The following is a 17,956-nucleotide window of genomic DNA, read 5'->3' as shown; positions in this document are numbered from 1 at the left end:
TTGATCAGCAACATAACGATGGAACAACGTTAACCAGGATGACTTTAAGTGAGGAATTACTGTAGTAATAAACTGTGGGCACTTTGACCTCCGGCCCATAGCTGTGTTTATTGGCAGCTTTGAACTCTGTGTTAATCTGTCCCAATTTAGTAGATGCCAGTTATAAAATTGCTTTGCTATACTTCAATTTTTGTTTGTTTCTAGATCAGCTTCTTCCCTGACTTAATTAAAAAAAAACCTAAACTTCAGCCCTCTTTTCAGAAGAAGGCTTTGTTCTGATTTTAATCTTACCTTTGTGACTTTGACTGTGGCACCTCTGATAAGCTTTCATTGCTCTGGTGATATGAAGCTTCTGACTCAGAAACCAGATACTTTCTTCAGGGTTTTTCCTTGAATCACATGTTCTTAGCTTTGGTTATAGCACCTGAGTAGCACTGATCCAGCCATCATTTCTCTCCCACGTGTCCGTTTCTGGAAGGTGCGTCATAGTGATAATGAGAGTTAAATACTGATTTCAGAGCAGAGGTCTCTCTCATGTAGATCCATACCATGGTGCCTCAGCTTTAATAAAATAATAAAACAGTATGAAATTCACCCAGGTTCAGAGGGCCACTGCAATATCACCTAAACCCTGAGGCCTACAGTGATGTATCAGACTTGTCCTAGCCTTCTGCCCTCCTTTTTTCTTGCACTTGAATATTTCTATGCAATGTCAGTTTGCAAGTGCAATTTATCTGTATGGATCAGGTAACAAAAAGAAAAAAAAATCATAACATTTTTCCATTCTGCTGGCTCACAAATGTTGATTAAAAAGAAATTTATAATCTTAGCTTTAAGGAAACAACAATATTAGACTGAATAAGATATGGTACAAAGAAATACATAAAAGCAGATTACTGTACTATGTGAGTAATTAAAAATGTGGGCATACTACAGAAACATTCTATTTGATCCAATAGGTAACATATGAATTTGTGAAAAATCATTTTATGAAAAACTTTTATTTTTGGTGTATGAAAGAGAAGACTAATTTGTTAGGTTTAATAAAGTTAGTTTTGCACAACATGCCACATTCTATAATTTCTTAACCAGATAGAAAAGCATATAATATAGATATCTATTTTAGGAACTTATTTAGACTCTATTTCTGTGGTATCTGGGTTTCTCTCTATTTTTAATGTATTTATTCTCAAACTAACCCAGTGATGTAGGCAAATGCCATTATCCCCAATATAGAGATGGGCAGCTGAGGTGCAGAGATTCTAAGAGATTAGCCCAAAGTCACACAGGAAGTCCTGAGATGGAGCAGGGAATTGAACCATTTCTCTCAAGTCTTTGGCTAGTGCTGTAAGCACCAGAACACCCTTCTGCTGCCTTTTTAAGCATGACATCAGCTCTTCAATTACCAGCTCAGTCCAAACTGTTGCTATCAGGTGCTTGCCTATTACACAGATAGCTGCTGCTGTTAATTGGATAGTGAGCTTATCCCAGAAGTAGGATGCATTGCTTTAATGACCAGCCAGGGCAGATCAAAAACTTCCATTGGGGCTATTGAGCTTTACTCCCACCCTCAGTGGACAGTCCCCTCACATAAATTTGCCCACAGAAAGGATCTACAGACTCCACCTTACCCAGGCACTGGGAAATAGCCTTGGGGAAGCACCAGGTATGTAAAATATAACTCATGGCCCCAGAAATTGCTTTCCCAAGTCACAGAGAAGGCAGATAGCAAGCTGGGCAGCCTCAAGGCCACACTCCCAGCTGACAACTCCAGCATACAATAGTCAGCTGAGAGGGAGGAAACCTCAGGGCAACCACAGGGTTGAAGAACAATCTTCCAGTGACTAATGATTTTGTTTTAAATCATAAGAGTCATTAAGAAAGTGTCTAGTCTGACCTATTTAATAATACGTTAGGACACAACAAATTTCACAGATCTAGGTATCAGTCTCAGCTGTGTCTCTATTACAGACATTTTTTCATCTGGGCAGAACTTGTACAAGGATATGTCGAAATGAGTCAGTCACCAAAGATTAGAAAAATGGAGATGAATGAAATCTGAGCAGTGGTCAAGTACCTATTGTGATACAGCATGGCCAGAGGGCAGCATAAGAGTGTTAGCAGGGGGCCTTATTCCCTGCCAAGGGAGGAAGGTTTGCTTTAGATTAACTAGAACAGCTGTGTCCAATTAGAGCACCTGACTCCACTTAGAGCACCTGACTCCAGTCATGGGATATAAACCCCTGCTTCAGTCAGACAGGGGGTGGTAGTTGAAGGAGAAAGGTTGGATTGGAGCAGAGTGCAGATTGCAGAAGAGAAGAGTTTGTCCAGAGAGAAATAGAAGGTTTGGAGGAGTGCTGCGGTGGATTGGGAAGCCCAACAGAAACCCTAGGTAAGGGGCACCAGGCTTGTATAGAAGAGAGGCGAGAAGCCCTTCACAAGCTGACGGGTATGAGAGGGAAGTAACCCAGGGGAAGAAACCGCTAGTCAAGTGGTTCACCACAACGCCAGGGCCCCTGGGTTGGGACCTGGAGTAGAGGGCGGGCCCAGGTCCCTCCCTCTCCACTCCCCTCCTTCAAGGGCACTAGGGGAGTGATTAAGAACTGGTTCAGAGGCAAGCCCAGAGAAGAGAAAGCGCGAGACCCAGAGAACAATACCGGCACTTTGCCACACTATATAAGAAAGATTTGACCCCACAGGAAATCAGTGAAGGCATGATGGCAACACTGGGGGATGATGCATCTTCATATGCCACAGTAAATAACTTGGCTGCTGAATTAAAGCAAGGGAGGTTGGCACAACTGATTAAAAAAGCTTCAAATTAGGAATTCAGGGGAGATGGTTGGGGATGCTCATATAATCTCCATGCCTGATTCTAATATTGAGTGGGAGAAAAATCAAGTAAGAGAGGATACAGCAATGCAGAGAAGATAGAAGAATGGTCATCAAGAGGAAAGATAAGCCGATATCAATGACAGTAACAGTCAGGTAGGCGATAGTGGCCGTTGATTGACTGTACCTAACTGGGCAAGGAATGTGGGCAGAAACTAATAGCAAGAAATAAATAAATAAATAAATGCATCAGAAGCAGGATGCCTGCCAAAGTAACAGTGGGGTCACTGGACAATCAAGGTGCTAAAGGAGCACTCAAATAAGAGAAAGCAATTATTGAGAAGCTAAATTAATTCTTCACATCAATCTTCACTGCAGAGGATGTGAGGGATATTCCCACACTTCAGCTATTTCTTTAGGTGACAAATCTGAGGAACTGTCCTAGATTGAGATGTCAATGTTTTTGAACAAATTGATAAACTAAACAGTATTAAGTTACCAAAACCAGATGGTATTCATGCAAAAGTTCTGAAGGAGCTTCAATATGAAATTGCAGAGCTACTAATTCTGATATGTACTCTATTGATTAAATCAGCTTCTGTACCAGATGACTGGAGGATAGCTTGGTATGGTGGCGTTTCTGGGACATCCTGCCCTTGTCTCATCCTCACTGATGATTCTCTCCTGACATGCACAACCCTCAAGTAAACATCAGTAGAAAATCCTAAAAGGCAACACAGAGAAGGAAAAAAAAAAAAAAAGATGGAGCACCAGCTAAGACTCATAATGCCAAGATTTTGCCTTTACAGAAGTTCTTTAAGTGAATAATAATTTGAGAGAGTGACCTGCATAGGAAAAATATGATGAGATTGCATACGCAATGCCATCAGTAATGTTTTTAGTGTTTCTTCAATGAAATTCATTTTGGTCATATGCAACCCAAGTAAAGTGTGTGTGTTTGTAGGGCACTAAATTTAGTGAAGGAGATAGAAGAAATCCCAGTTCAGCCTCTTTGTAGCCACTATTGTCACTCTCACTGGAGTATGGCTTTGCCTGCTGCCACAGTTTAGTCCCTCAAATGGAGTGTTAAAGTTACTGTGGTTTCTGTGGTTGTGGCCTTTGCCCATCCCTTTCCCTATGTCCCTCTAGGCACCATCATGTTCTGAGCCAATTTAGAGCCTTTTAAAACAATACTAGGGATGAAGAGGTCTCCCCTGTGTAGCTGGCCATCCATGCCTGCTCTGTCTCCTTCCTTGCTTAGCCTCAGCATAGGACTTACATGATATCCTTCCAAATGCCTTCTGAGCTATAAATGAATTTAGAGTACCTTTATGAGGTACTAATGTCCATTTTTCTAGTTTGTGTGTTAGTGGCAGAGGTTTTGCTCCTCCCAATTAATGGTGCAGTATTTACAATATTAGAATTATATTAGACATGTTTATGGCACTGCACTCTAAATGATGGAGTATTACGATAATTCTGGTACAATCCATTTACGGTGTGTTTTGCGATATTTGCCATCATTTATTCACCTTCTTACAGCTACATATGGTTAAGAATAGTTTGCCAGCTATGTCTTCCTGTTTTCTTGCTAACACACTTTTGGAATGAGTATTTTATTTTCACAAACGTGAAAGGACGGTGGCACTATTGCTAATCATAAAATCTCAGGACTGGAAGGCACCTTGAGAGATAATCTAGTGCAGCCTCCTGCATTCATGGCAGGATTAAGTATTATCTAGAGCATCCCTAACAGGTGTTTATCTAATTTAGAAGATCAGCAAGAAAAGCACACTCTTATAGATTTCTTCAATATTCAGTATCACAATTTGGGTGTTTCTTGAAAGGATTAGAAGGTGGTCTTAGAAGATAGCCATTCTGTTCACTCTTGACCTCTCATGAATCTCTTGTCAACTGTTCCTGTCCATGATACACTTTGTCAAATAATGTAGATAGCTGTTCATAAAAGAAGAAATTCACGCTGGTTTGAGGAGCCATCACAATGCCTATGAATGGCCTACATCCTATGTAAATACTATTTGAGGACATAGGCCCTCATTCAGCAAGATACTTAAACGCAAGTGTAACTTGGAGCCCCTGCTTAAATAATTTTGCTGAACTGGGGCCTTAAATGGGACTTAGAAGTAAGGCCTGCATTCATAATTTCAAGTTAGACAAAGTATTAGACATTATCCACAATTTCAGAGGTGAAAGTCTAGTTTTTTTCTCACTGTTTTAGATTTAAAACCTAGCCATTATAGTATGGTACATCACAAAATATACATATCCATTTTGTTAGCGTGCTCTCTCTCTCTTTTTTTAAAATACACGATGAAAAATAAAGGAAATAACCCATGGAAAGTGTGAAATCTGATTTTCCTGCAAAACATCAACGTTCTGGGTAATTCTTTATGATTAAATGCAGTAAGAACAGAGAGCCTGGAATCTTTTAATCTGTGAGCAGAATTCATTTGTTATGTAAATTGAGTAGAAAAATTGTGTAGAAGTGGGAATAGAAAGTTTCACACTCCAAATCATACCCTTAAGGTCTTTGTACTAGTTCAGCTTTTATTGAAATTTTCATCAATTTTCTGTTAACTTTAATAAGAAATGTCTAGCAGGGATTTGGAATGTAATTGACCAAAATATTTTTTTAAAAATATTTCTCCCTGTTTCTTTTCTTTCCTTCTTGAAACTTAACTTTTTGTAATTCAATCCAATTGATACTCATTGAATACTAATAAATGTGTAAGCATGCAGTCTTTGAGCCATTCCACATTCTCAGTTTCTTCTAAATCAGTTTTTCCCAAATCGTTGGGTGTGTCCCTCTGGCAGGGGGAGGGAATGCGTACAGATGATTCAGTTGTTCCTCATTATGCCAGCAAAGGAAGAAGTAGAAGGTAAGAAAGTAAAATTAGGAAAATCTATATGAACACGTACCAAAGTGATAGAAGAATTAATAGGGCTGAGGGAAGAGGGAACCAAAAATGTATGATCATTTGTATAGGTTTATGATCATACAATACTTAGTGAATCCACTAATGACCAATGGGACTTCATAGAAAGGACTGTGTAGGTTTCTAGGGTAAAAGATCCAATAGGAAGTCATCCAGTACTGGAATGCTGAGAAATGTAATGGCTTCCTGATTTGTATGTTTTTTTTCTACTATTAATTTGCTTGGGACCTGACTGCCACTTTGTGCTGTGAGTAGCTCTATTAAAATCAGTGGGTCTAGCTACATAGGAAGGTGCAACTCGGTATAAGGATGACAGGGCATTTAGGATGAAGGCCCCAATTCAGTTGTCAGTCACTATTTAGCAAAACATTTGTAGCCCATAAAGCTTGTTTAGCTTTTTATTTTACTCAGCACTAACATAAGGAACCTGTATCCTGTAAGACACTGACTTAATCAAGTATAGTAGGTCTGAGGGACCATAGGGTCACAGCCAAATGCTGGTTAAGAACTAGGGTGGATCCCAGGCCTGCCCAGTATAACCAGGACATCCAGAAATGCCTTGTCAGCCCCCTACCAGCTGAGAGATACCAATAGAGCTGGTCAATGATAACAAAATAAACTCAGCTGCCAAAGCTATCCAGCCAGAGAGGGAGCGCACAGCATTGTTGTGGCTTTTGTTCAACATCTGGGAGTGTCCTTTTGCCCAGGCAGGGTGAGCGCAGAAGCTAGTAATGAGGGCAGGTTCAGTAGAGTCCCAAGGGACCAGCCAGCTTCCCCCTCCTTGAAGGAGGATTTTGACCAGTTAACTTTTCAGTGGCCAAAGGCACAAAGATCTGTTGACAAATGGTTTTTCCTGCATCACCCTTGCCTATGGAGTGGCACCAGCCCTTGTCACTAATCATTTTTACTAAGCAGAAGATCATAACTTTTCCCCTCTTCAAGCCCCCCTTTCCCATTAGATCTGGCTTTTCACCCCGTCCCCGCCATCAAAGAATCAAAGCTAAGTCCAAGTCACATGCTAAGCATTTATTCTACTCCCAGGAGCTCTAGTCAAATCCTTCCTCTCATTCACAGCCTCTCAGCCCAAGAAGCCCTGGAATGCACTTCCTTCCAAGAACATGCCCAAGTGAGACGTAATGACATTGACTTGGTGTGCAACAGAATGCAGTAAGAAGAGCGTGGAATGGATTTTATTAACACTGTTGAGCTGTTTGTGAATGATTTTGTGACTATACAAATTAGTGACTTCTTTCTCTGAATATCACTGTAATTGGAAGTGAAAGTCACTAGTCACTTTGACACTTATTTCCTTACTAGGGAAACCAAAAATTTGCTAAGTCTAGTGACAAAATCACTAAGTTGGCATCACTGCTATCTTCCCTTGCATGAGTGGGTCAGTTCCCTTTTAAACCCCGCCTCCAAGTGGTGCATGCTCAGCATGGGGGATGGGTGGGTGAGGCCTCCTGTGCCCAGAATTGCTCTTTAACCCATTTCTGCCCAGTGAGGGATTTGTCACAGGAATAAACAGAACAGGGCAATTATCAAGTGTCTGTCCATTCCCAGTGTCTGTCAGTTGGAGGTTTAGGGATGCCGAGAGCATGGGGTTGTGTCCCTGACTATCTTGCAAATAACCTTTGATGGACATGAACTTACCTAATTTGTTTCTGAACTCAGTTATAGTTTTGTCTTCATAACATCCCATGGCAATGAGTTCCACAGGTTGACTGTGCATTGTGTGAAGAAGTACTTCCTTTTGTTTGTTTTAAATCTGCTGCCTATTATTCCTGGTTCCATTCACTCAGAAATTGATTTAATTCTACCTTTGAGATAAATGCCATTAAGAAATACTCCTCTGAGAAGGGTCAATCAGTTTCATTGCATGGTGACAAACATCTAACCTCCAACGGGGGTGGAGGGAAGCCATTGAGAAGCAAGTTCACCATGTTACACTTTTAGAGGTAGATTTTCGAAAGTAGTGTGTGATGCTTCAAATATGTGACGTCCATAGTCTTTAACTTGATTCAGACAGCTACAGGCCCATGTCACTCATTGACAATGTTCTTTTAGGGTATATCTACACTGATGAGCTGTAGCTCAAGATGCAGCACCCACCACACTTCTATTTTTAAGAAGCTAACTTGAGCCCCTCTAGCATTAGTCTATCTGCCTGGGCTTAGTGGCTCATTCACAGCTGCAGTGTAGACATACCCCCTTCACCCTAATCTGGCACCCACTGAAGTCAGTGAGAATCTTTCCACTGATATCAATAGGCACCAGATCTGACTTTCAGGGCTGGTCTACATGGTGTTTCCACAATAGAGGGGTGGAAATTCTAGTGTGCACAAGGGTGTTATACATTAACTGGCCCATGTGGAACTCTCTGGTGCACTCTATACATTCTGTAACACACATTAATGTAGTCCCCTTCCAACCAATACTATGTTAACACTAGGGAACTTTTGTGCATGCCAGCAGAGCTAGTGAGTGTGTAACATGCTGGTATGCACTCGAATTTACACCCCTTGAGTGCAGACTAATGAACCGTGTAGACAAGCCCTGGGTGTCTTTAAGGATGTACAATAGCAGAACAGATGACATTAAGAAACAGTGTAAGACTAATTGACTTCTCTCTAGCAGGGAGCTGGCACTGACACAATCTGTTCTAGAGGATGGTGAGTGTATCACAGTGGCAAGGTACAGTGCTATAGTTTCAGTAGCAGATACAGGCGCGGTAGCAGTCATTCTAATTCAGGATATGTTAATGAGTCTGAAGATGGAATAACATATGAATCATCCACTGTAGCTGTAGGACCATAGTGCATCCTAATGCTACGTGGTTTAGGATGTAAATGCTAGTAGTGCACCCACATTCTTTGTTAGTTAAAAGCATATTTCCATTACAGGAATGAAGCACTTTCCCTTTGAACTTGAGTAGATGAAAATAAGTATAATATTTATGCATTTATAGTTGTAATAAATCATGAAAAGCACTAAGTCTAGTGGGAATCTGGTAATAGAAACTTTTCTCCTGTCACATACTACTGCAACCCCAGTCTGAGTTTCAGCATTTAATTATCTGAGGCCAAATCTCGATACAATGCATCATCCATGTATTTCCCTTTTTACACATTCTCTCTTATAACTATCACAGTCCTAGTTTATCTACAATCTTCCAGTCCTTTCTTAGTCCCCCAGCCCAGGGAATCTTTATAAACTCTCAAATAAAAATAAAGATAAATTCAGCTATTGATAGAGACAGAACTTCAGGAGAAGGTTTAATTTTCTGTCTCCTGAAGAGATCACTCTAATCCTCTTGCTGATTTTCCAGAGGTGAGAAGCATGCAAGCCGGGGAGGAGGAGGTGGTTACTGTAGTGTAGATGAGAGCTGACAACAGCACAGGAAAGAATTTTTTGTGTGTGTGGTTTTGTTTTGTTTTGTCATCTTGAAGGTGAGATAGTGAGAAAAAGGAGGACATTAGTGATATTAAAATGATCACTTTAGTGAGTGTCTGGACTGAGACATATCAGTCTTTCAATACGCCATATTGCCCCAGAATAGAAATGAAGTTGAGAGCATTATAAGAAAATCTGAGGCCTAGCTCATTAAAGGCAAATGGGGAGCTGGATTCAGATTCACGCCACCTGTCATGACAACTAACATGCGACAGTCCCTAGCCACTAGGGAATCTTTCCTACCTTTCCTGCAGTTGAGGGGTTGGGAGGAGGAGGACCTTTTTTCTCTTTCTTGCAAAGGTGTCAGAAATGAACTTCTGTGCTACTGTAGAGCCTGAGATAGGGACTGAGAGGAGATGCTTTCTGCCTTGTTTATGCTATGGCTGGTGGCTGAGTCAGGTGGAATCGCTGAGCAGGTTTGAGCAGTTTGAGGGGCTGCTTTAACTGATGCTCCTGTCTGTCGTTGTTGTGGGTGCTGTATCACTGGGGAACCTCAAGGGATGTCCTGATGTTACCTTTTTCTGCCCTAGAATGTCCCTGTCAGGAGACTGTGGAGTTGACATAGCAGGTTTTGTAACTGCCATATTATGCTGAGCATACTGTCTGTGTTGTCCCACCTGTCCCCTGCACTCCTATCCGAGAAACCCCTTCTGGGGAGATTTTCATACTACTTGCATCAATAATTCATAATATGCATTGTCTTGCCATCTAGGTGAAAGTCAGAGAAAAGACAGAGAAAGAAGGAAAAATAGAGAAGCAAAACGTGAAATATTTCAACAAAAAGAAAAAGACACAGGTAATATAATCTAAAAATGGCCTGTAACTACTCTCAATTTTGTCTTCATTGCCCTGAAGCCTCTAAATTGCCTTCATAAGAGACTGCTTCTGCAAGTGATATTTTCTATTCCCTTTCTGGTCGAGAGGTCTCAGATTTCTGTGTCCCAGAATTATTACCTTGGCAACCAATAAACTTACACTAATCCATGTGAGATTTCCCCTTGAAATTATTTCTATATTGGAAGTGTCATGCAGGAGGCAAAATTAAGCTGAAGCTTGGAAGAGTTATATTTAACATTTGATTATCCATTATCTCCTTCAGAGAATTTTGAAACATGAGTACACCATGCAAAGGGATGAATCCTTTGCCCAGCACACAGCCTGAGTATCTGGGTTGTGTGCTGGGGATGTTTTTGAGGGTTTAGGGTGTGTGTGTATTGTGGGGGGTAGAGGAATCTCCCTGGCTGCTGAGTAGGAGAACTGCTTCACAATAGATACTGCAATCTCAGAACTGTGGGAGTCCATTAAACTTCTGTGCTGTTCCCTCTATGGAGGAGTTAAATGGCTGCTAGTTCCATGTAATTCCATATCCAGGGGTCCTATCCTTGCTTCTTCCTCAGCTCAACTTCCAAATCCTGCTGGGTGTATCTCCATAGTGCAGACAACCTATACAGACTGCCCACCAACAACCGGGGTCTCTTGGTGTTACATCAATGCCAAGTAAGAAGAGATGAATCTAAACAACACCTATTTCTTATAACAGAGTGCTGATAGAATTTCTCAATAATTACTCTTGGGTGAGGAGACCTCAGGCAAGACCCAGCAGTGCAATGCAGTCTTTGCAACCATTGTCCTAGTGGCAATGAATGTACAGAAATTTGATTTCTTGAAATTAATCTTCACATTTTTTAAATTACAATGGAAGTCAGGTGCCTACCTCTATTAGGCATCTTTGAAAATCCTGCCTACATAAATTGAGCACTTGCAAACAAATAAGCAACATTTAAGATATTCTGTTTTGTCCATGAATCTCATTGCAAGGGATTCTTGCCTATCTTAATTTGTGAGCTACAAATATATATATTTGCAAATGATAACATTTCATACAGCTAAGCAACATTTTTTCATGTGTGTCCTTGTTCTGAATTTCTATTCTTATTTGTTACTGCTGGAGATTCACTGTCTGTTTGCCTCTCTCTTTTTGCCAAAAATGATGATGAAGAAGAAGAAGAATATAAAAAAAAAATACACAAGAGGGGATTTGTGAGCTTATGGCTAAATCTTGAGACAGGAGACTGGGATTTTCTTTCCCACTCCTGACACAGACTTGGGCAAATCACCAAACATGTTTGTCTGTTACCCTTTCTGTAAAATGGAGATAATTACTCCCCTAATTCATGTGAGCTAATTTTATTAATGTTGGTAGAATCCTTTGAAATCTTAGGTGAAAAGTGCTATCAAAGTGCAAACTACTAGTAATATAAGCTTTCTGTCCCCATCCTCCAAAAAAGCCCCAAACAAAACCAGGGAAATAACAGTTAAAAACACCTGTGCAACCCTCTCTTCCCCCAATAGATAAAGAATACAAAACAACCCCATGATCCAGAGAGATATTGAGTATCCACAACTTCCTCAGAAGTTAATTTTTACTATGATTTATGATAAATATGATGAGGCTGAAAAAGTGTCCTATATCTTTAACATGCCTACAATCCAAATATATAGGGTCACTGAAGCTAGTAGAAAAAAGACTTTCTGAATTGACTGGGAGCAGGGTTGGGTACATAGACAGAAAGGTTTCCTTTGTCCATAGTTTGATGTAAATAGTAATCTTCTTTGAAGCAGGATAAGGAAGGCTTGCTCCGGCCACATCAATACAGATTAAAATATGACTGGTTTTAGCCAGTTGAGACAGAGCTAATTTCAAGAGTGCAAACAACTTCACTTGTGCATGAATGCACACTGTCTACACTACAGCACATTCTCTGCTATTTTATATCCCCTGCACCTTCTTAGGCTCATGTATCAGCTGTCAATGAGGCTTATTAACATTACTGCATGGATCACCTGGTAAGCCACTCATCCTTGTTAGTAAATTGCAGGAACATCTGGTTGCCTAAAGAATGGTATTAACCTCATTGCTGCCAGGCCCTTTGTGATATAACTTCCTTATATCATAACCCCTATTTTACAAAACAATCGGGAAAAGAGGAAATCATTTTACACATAGCTCTACTTTAGAATTCATTTTACATCACTTTCAGCATTGCCAACCTCCTGCATTCAAAATCATGAGGTTGGCATAAATATCCTGAGAATAAAAAAGGTTGTTGGATCTTTTAATTTTCTTTCTTTCTTTTTTTTTTTTTTGAGCTGTCAGGGCGCATGTTTTCAAACTGGGTTTGGGCGAAGAGAAGCTGAAATTGTATTCTTCATAGGTCAGATTCTGATACCCTTTCTCATGCTGAGCAGCACCTTACTCTACAATAGCTCCCACTAACTTCAAAGGTACTACTCTACAAGAAAGACAGTATGGTCTAGTGGATAGCTCACTGGTTTGGGACTCAAAAGACCTAAGTTCTTTGCGTAGATACAGCTGTGTAATCTATGTGGGAGTGCATGTGCCCAGAGCTCCGAAGCTGGAGCCAAAAATCCATCTAATGTGTGTACCCTTTTGAATGCCCTTGCTTCTAAATATGTTCTCTTACGTTAGTTTTAGATAATTTCTGCTATTGCTGCGCTTGACAATTTGTTCTATAACTCACTCACCTTTTATGTAAAGAATTGTTGTGAGAATTGCTTTCCTGGTCCCCTATTTGTGCCAGCTGCTAGTTCAAACAGCTTGCTGACATCAATCTAACCTTAGCCTTCAGGATCTTATATGTCTTAGTATAGTCCCCACCTTACTCTCCTTCTTTTGAGGAAATGAAACTGAAATCAGGCTTCTTCCAGTATTGTTCAAGTTCCAAAATGTGAATAAGTTTGTGATAGTCAAACACTGTAGTTTATGCTTCATTTACTCTGTATAATGTGGTATTCAAAAAAACAAACAAACAAAAAAAACGAAGAGAGAGAAACAAAACTCCCTAAATAGACATTTAAAAAATCCACTTTTTTAATTTTTCTTTTCCCTTTTTTCTTTGCTGCTTTTAAAGCCCCTATATTCTAATTTAGGAAAAGTCCCTTGAATGTGTACTGTTGCTTTAGCTCTGTAAGATCACATAATTAAATGTATATTATTAAACTAATATTCTGTAACAAGTGTTTTTGAAGTGCTATTAGGTAAACATATATTAAACATTTTAAAAAGTACAGATTTTGAATCCGATTGTGCAAATACACAGTTACTGTCTGATTTTCAACACATGCTGAGTATCTCTCCTCCAATGAAGCTGGAGTAGCTGAGGGTGCTCAGCATTTTTGCAAATCTGGCCCTCTGACAGCTGGCACTTCCATTCACAATCAATTGGAGTTGCACAAATTGACTGCTAACAGTGCAAGACCAATTCTGTGGTGGCTAAACCTTGATCTGACTACCACATAATGTGAATATGCAACTTTGGAGAATGGTTACACCATACCACCAAAAGATTTTCTCTAGTAGTTATTCTTTTATTCTTTTTGAACTCTGTTTTTCATTGATCTTTAACACTGCTGCTCTGTGTGAATAAATCTTTCTCATCTGCTGCTGCTGTTTTCCTGTAGCTATAGTAGTAGACAATTATCATAACCCACTTAAATGGGTTAACCTACTGAGGCCTTAAAATATGCCTTTCTTAAAGAAGATAAATTCCATACAGCATTGCTAATAGATATGTACTTGGCTATAGATTATGTTTATCAGATTATTATGTTAGGTGCTGAACAAATGCACAAATGCTTGGAAGTGGTTTAAGCTAAACAGGGACAAGGTGCTCTTATTCTGGAATAAGAATAGCCACACAGGGACATATTCTGGAACTGTTAATTCTGCTTTCAATTCACACACAACTTTATTCCACAATAATTTTCTTGTGTAGACAAGTCCTAATGTACTTATATTTTCAGTTATTTTCTCTCTTTTTTTTAATAAAGGTTTTCTAACTTTTCACAGTGTCTTTTCGGTGTGGAGGTAGGAACTGCCCATAGTATTCCAAATATGGTTTTACTAGTGCAGCAAGTACATATTTCCTCTATATATGCATCCTTTGTCAGTGTCATTGCAGTGAGAACTCATATTTAGTTTACTATTCATAATTACTCCCAAATCTCTTTCATCATGACTACTTTCCAAGTATTAGTCAACTTGTGTATATCTCTGCTATGTATTGGTATTCCATAAATGTATTATATTTATTTTCATTCAGTCCTTGCCTGAGTAAATCCCTGTTCCCATTTGCAGTTTTTTTCTTTTATTTTGCTCTTAATGTGATGGTTACACAATAGCTCTGTAATATCTGTAAATATCATCATCTGGTAAGAGCCCAATGAGAGAGATAAGTGATATGAAGTTTGTCCTAATCATAGAATAATAGAAATATAGGACTTGAAGTGACCTCGAGAGGTCACCTAGTCCAGCCTTCCATGCTGAAGCAGGATCAAGTAAACCTAGACTATCCCTGACTGGTGTTTGTTTAAACTGTTTTTAAAAATCTCCAATGATGAGTATTCCACAACCTTCCTTGGTTCCAATATTTTATTATCCTCATAGTTAGGAAACTTTTCCTAATATCTAAGCTAAATCTCCCTTGCTGCATATTAAACTAATTACTCACTGTTGTACCTTCAGTAGACATTGAGAACACTTGATCACCATTCCTTTTATAATAGCCCTTAACATATTGAAAACTGTTACCAAGTTACCTCTCCTCAACAGTCTACGTCTCAAGACTCAACAGGCCTACTTTTTTAACCTTTACTCAGAGAGCAGGTTTTCTCAACCTTTTTTTTTTACTGTTGTTTCTTTCCTCCAGACTCTCCAGTTTGTCCACATCTCTCTTAAAGTGTGGTGCTCAAAACTGGACACAATACTCCAGTAGAGGCCTCACCAGTGCTAAGCAGGACCATTTACCTCTTATGTTTTAGCTATAACGTTCCTGTTACTGCACACCAGAATTATACCAGTCTTTTTCACAACTACCTCACACTGTTGGCTCACATTCAATTTGTGTTCCACAATAACCCTCGGATTCTTATCTGCAGTAGTACTACCTAACCAGTAAATTTGTAGTTTTGCATTTGATTTTTTCTTCCTAAGACTACTACTTCACATTTGTCTGTATTGAACTTCATCTTTGATTTCAGAACAATTCTCCATTTTGTCCAGGTTGTTTTGAATTCTAATTCTGTCTCCAAAGTGCTTGAAACTCCTCCGAGCTTGGTGAATGTAACAGGTATTGCAACTGCATGCAATATCTTTGGAGACCATATTGTGTTAAGTGTATGAATGTTTTATGTAACACTACGGTCCAGGGATTGTGTGTAACTCCATAGAGGAGGGTTGCCACAGCTCAGTCAGGAACTAAAAAGAGTTAGGGGGATGGCTAAGGAGAATCATCCTCAGATTATAAACACCTCCAGAGAGGAAGCATTCCCTGTGGAGGCTTGCATATATTGGTTCAAACTGTTTTTTATTCAGAAACCAACAGATAAGGAAAGGGCTTTTGATATAAAAAGACTGGGTTTAAATGGACACCTTCTTCCTCATCTACCAAACGGACAGACCCTTCTGTCTAAGGGCCCCAACCCTGGAGGAAGGGTAAGAAAGACTTTGACCTAATAAGGCCACATAAGACCGATAGGTGACCCCTGGTAAGCTTTTAGCATGTGTATAAGAACTTTTATTGTTTTTATGTGCTTTTTTCTGTAATGCTCTTATCCCAAGAATAAATGCAATTTGCTTTGTGAAGGCTGGTTGATAACTAGTATACCCTACAATAGACTCCGGTGAAAGAGTTAACCATGGGCAATGGACCCCGCTGAGGTCTGATGGGGAACTGTAGTGAGATTTAAGCCTAAACCACTGGTTGAAAGAGACAGAACTGGGGGGTCTCCCCATCCCAAGAGAGTGACATTTGGGAAGCCTAATATCTTATTTAGATGCCCTCAAAGAAGACCTGGAGCCAGTGCTTAATTTGTGTCAGGGGTTGGCAGGTCGTAGCCACTGCACCTCTGGGCTTGCCATGCCAGTTATTAAATTAAAAAAATTGCTTAAGCCCCAGCACCTCTTTCATTACAAATTAAAGACTGACAGGAAGGAGAAGGGGACAGGTGTCAAAGGTGCAGTTAACCCTGAAACAGTTTCAGTGTCATATACAAATTTTATAAGCATACTCTCTACTCCATTATCCAAGTCATTAATGAAAATATTAAATTGTACTGGACCCAGGGCAGATCCCTGCAGGATCCACTAGATATGTCCCCCCAGTTTGTCAGTGAACCATGGATAACTACTCTTTGAGTGCATTTTTTTCAACCAGTTATGCTGCCCCCATTATAGTAATTTTAACTAGATCACATTCCCCTGGATTGTTTGAGAATATTATGTGGAACTATGTCAAAAGTCTTATTAAAACCAAGTTATATCATGTCCACTGCTTCTCCCTTATAAACGAGGCCTATCAAAGAAGGAAATAAGTTGGTATGGTGTGATTTGCTCTTCAGAAATGCATATTGGCAGTTATTTATCACCCTATTATCCTCTACTTACCTACAAAATGATTGTTTAATTGTTTTTCCACTATCATTCCAAGTATCAAGGTTAGGCTATTAAAAATAGATACTAAGTTTGTCCTTTCCTAGCCCTCTGGGAGTGCACCTGTCCCATCCTCCATGAGTTCTCAAAGATCACCCCAATGGTTCCTGTAGGCTGTACTAACAGGATGTGGCCAGCAGAGTAAGTACAGCCTAGTGTTGTCAATAAAGGCATCTGTTGTGCGACCTCTAAGTCTGGACATGGGCAGAAGGGACTCCTAGCCTGAGGTACACAGGTCTCAGCATCTTGTTTATGGTTCATGTGAAAGGTACTGTTTATGCAACAACAGTTCTACATTGGTTGACGAATTTACCTAACAACAGTTTAGGCATATCTATCTACTGATCTCCCTGTCTCATCCCACTGTGACTCTGCCTGGTCAGTAGAGCTTATTTATTAAATACTTACCTGAGTTCCAAGTAGTCAGTATGCAAACAAACCAGGAGGGTAGCAGGAGGAGCCAGAGGGGATTACCACCATCCAGAGGAAGCATAAGAGTGGTAGCTAGCCAGATAGTGCCCAACAGTTCTGACATGGCTTCATCTACTTCCTTCAGTCCCGTAGAATGAATTTTGCCAGGCCTGGCTGATTTCAATACACTAATTTAGCTCAATATTTTGTAACTTGTTCTTCCTTATTCTGGCTTGCATTTCCTTCCCCTTTGCTGTTAATATTGATTGTGTTAGGCATCTGGTCTCAATTAATCTTTTTAGTGAAGACTGAAGCAAAACAGGCATTAAACACCTCCACTTTCTTGGCATCATTTGTTATTAGCTCTTCTTCCCACTTAACTAGTGGACTTACACTTCCCTCTGACTTTCTCTTGCTCCTGGTGTACTTATAGAGCCTCTTCTTGCCATTTATGTCCTTTGTTAGGTATAATTCATTACACTGTCAGTGGTCCTGAACTCCTTTTCCCTTAGATTTTCTTCCAGTGGAATCTTACTTTCCAGTTCTCTGAGTTTCTTTGTCTGAGTTTTTGAAGTCCATTGTGCTTATTCTGAAATCTCACTCCTTCTTTTCTGTAGAATCAAGAAATCATCATTTCATGATCACTTTCATCCAAATTGCCTTTAACCTTCAGATCCATAACCAATGCCCCTGTTAGTCAAAACTGAGTATAAAATGGCTGTCCCCCTGGTTACTATTTTCACCTGAAACAAGAATTTGTTCCAAATACATTCCAAGAATTTACTGGACATTT

This window comes from Chelonoidis abingdonii, chromosome 1 (genome assembly GCF_003597395.2).
Source record: "Chelonoidis abingdonii isolate Lonesome George chromosome 1, CheloAbing_2.0, whole genome shotgun sequence".
Taxonomy (NCBI): domain Eukaryota; kingdom Metazoa; phylum Chordata; order Testudines; family Testudinidae; genus Chelonoidis; species Chelonoidis abingdonii.
This window is presented reverse-complemented; position numbering follows the sequence as displayed.